The sequence below is a fragment of the Pinus tabuliformis genome, chromosome 1_2 (assembly GCF_031772625.1).
Source record: "Pinus tabuliformis cultivar Carrire ecotype Pingquan chromosome 1_2, CPIR1, whole genome shotgun sequence".
NCBI lineage: Eukaryota > Viridiplantae > Streptophyta > Pinopsida > Pinales > Pinaceae > Pinus > Pinus tabuliformis.
The window spans coordinates 962,882,686-962,885,173 of NC_142298.1; the positions used below are offsets into that span (position 1 = coordinate 962,882,686).

The 2,488-nt window shown below is 40.1% G+C and overlaps 1 pseudogene; it reads right to left on the reverse strand.

Annotated features, from left to right (window-relative positions):
• Positions 1-201: 201 nt before the first annotated feature.
• On the reverse strand, positions 202-822 carry LOC149209185 (uncharacterized; annotated as a pseudogene).
• Between the last annotated feature and the right edge of the window lie 1,666 nt (positions 823-2,488).

Genomic DNA, 2,488 nt, shown 5'->3' on the forward strand with positions numbered 1-2,488 from the left:
AACATCATGTCTTCGTTCTACAAACAAGATTGATCTTGGCATAAGCATCTTTATACAATGTCATCTTGGAGCTTCATAGCAATTCCGTGCATTTTCATGGCGATTGGAGTGAGTTTGGGTGATTCTCGGGCTTCCTGGCTGTGTGCACCGCGCAGCACGCCTAGTTCACCGCGCATGCCATGTGCGTCACGCCCATGTAAATTAACACTGCGTGAGGGCACCAAATGCACCGCGCTCCTCCAGTGCACCATGCCACCTGCTTGATGTGCTGCGCACACTCAAACACACAGTCTCAGCTTTCCTTAAAATCTCAACAAGAAATGTTATGAAGTCCCGTAAAACAAGTTTGCATTCCCTCAAGTTCTCGAATGACGAAATGTCTTCCATTTGCTAAATCAAACAAGTGGCAATCACATGCAATAGATATGCCTGTTCTGTAGTGAAAGTGCCTCCATCATCTCTGACTTGGTATACCGAAAGAACTTTCTGTGATCTTAAACTCGAAAACAGATGCACAAAGTACGTTTCAACAAAGAAAATCTTTATGACGAGGAATTCCAACCAATCTCCTTCGATGCGAACTGTTTGTGATGTCCGCAAAAGGCTTGCGAATATTGGTGACCCAGAATTGCCACACAATTCCTTCAAACACCCCCGATTGTCCTTGCAGCATGTGTAGATAATCATACATAAGGGCTCATGTATTTTAAGGTTCTGAATGTGGGCGAACCCTAAAAAAATACTAGGGAAGAATGTTCGCCATATGGCCTATTGATGCTCGTCTCCAACCAGGGAAACATTACCCAAAAACTGCAAAATCATCCGGCAAACATCTATAATGTAGGCAGAAAAGTTCGCCTCGATTTGGGTAAACCCCCAGATTCAAGGGAAGTATTGCATTGACCGAACTGACTGTGATTTCCTTTCCTCTGCCATGAATAAACGAGTTTTGATTACTGATTTCTCCAGCGCAGAGGTTCCTTAAGATCTTCAGGACCATATATATGAGCTTGTACTTGTTTTCTTCTTCGAGAATATTGTGGTCAACTCAGGGACGGGGACGAGAAATAATTGAGCAGAGAAGAGAGTGCCCTGAGCTCACCACGCTGCTCACACTGCTATCCACGCTGAATAAACAAGTATATCAGAAAATCTGCCCTAATCCTGAAAGCTGTATTCCTTATGAAAACTGTCTTCCTTCTGAAATTACCAGCCACATAAACACCTAAGTTCACATGGTCCGAAGGGCAACAATTCGAATTTATACCATTTCAATCTGCTTCAGAAGCCAGAACAAAGCAGTGACACCTTCGTTTTCTGTGGGGCACAGCGATAAATGCAGCGTTTCTTTCCTTCATCATTTCTTTTCTTCGCATTAACGATACATCCACACTAGCAGTAGGGCACCAATAATTATTGCAGCAACTGATCCATCTTTTATGAGAAATGTAGTTGTATGGCACATAGATGGCAGTGCAAGTATTGACAAAAACATCTCAAATCTTGGTATCACCAGAGCACCATATCCACTTTTTCAATTGTAGAGGTAAAAGGATCAAGATGTGGACAAGCATCTAGCTACCTCCAATGACCATTAACCAGAATATGTTCCTCCCTTTGACTCTTCACAGTTTTCTTTGATTTTTGGGTTGATGATGTCTTTTTTGTCTATTCTTTTGCAGGGAATGGATGGATGGAACTTCAGCAAAGGATTAGGGTGGTGCCTGAAACATGGCATGTTTGAAAGCTTTAAAAATTACATATTCACTTAAAAAACAAATTTGACGATTTCTTCTTCAAAACTTTGTTTTGAAGAAGAATCATTCTCAAGCCTTATTGATAATGGACATTTTGAAATGAAGACTGATTGGAGATATCCTCATGGCCTGTGGGCGTTATTGACATTCTGAAGACCAAACCTTGGACCTAGAAACTGAAATGACTCTTTTTGACCACAAGACCATCTATGACTGTCAATGACTGAAATAAACTTTAATGAATTTTGATAAATTTCAACCAACCCAACAGGTACAAACATGAGGGAAACGAGTGAAGATACCCTTCCGTCAGATAATGGCATGCTCCTAACGGAATGCAACTAAGTGAATCAAGCGAGACACCTAAAAATGAAATGCAATAAAGAGATTTTGATCTCTGACGGAGGGCTGGACAGATCAACTCTAACAGGTATAAGGAATGAGGCAAAATCTAACCGTTAATATCATTCATGCTTATGTTTTTCACGGTCAATTCAATGGATTAAGATATGATTTATGGTGACTAGGAGTGAATGGTTCATTACGCAAGATTTGACATGACATGACCAACTCTTTGCAATAACAATTTTGATTTTTTGCAGTAGTACTATGTGTTATAATTCATATATGTAATATTTTGATCCCTATTATTAAATTAAAGAATTGCATACCCTTGAATTATTTGCTTGCTAACCTTTGGTTTCCTTTTATGCTATCTTCAGGTACTTTGC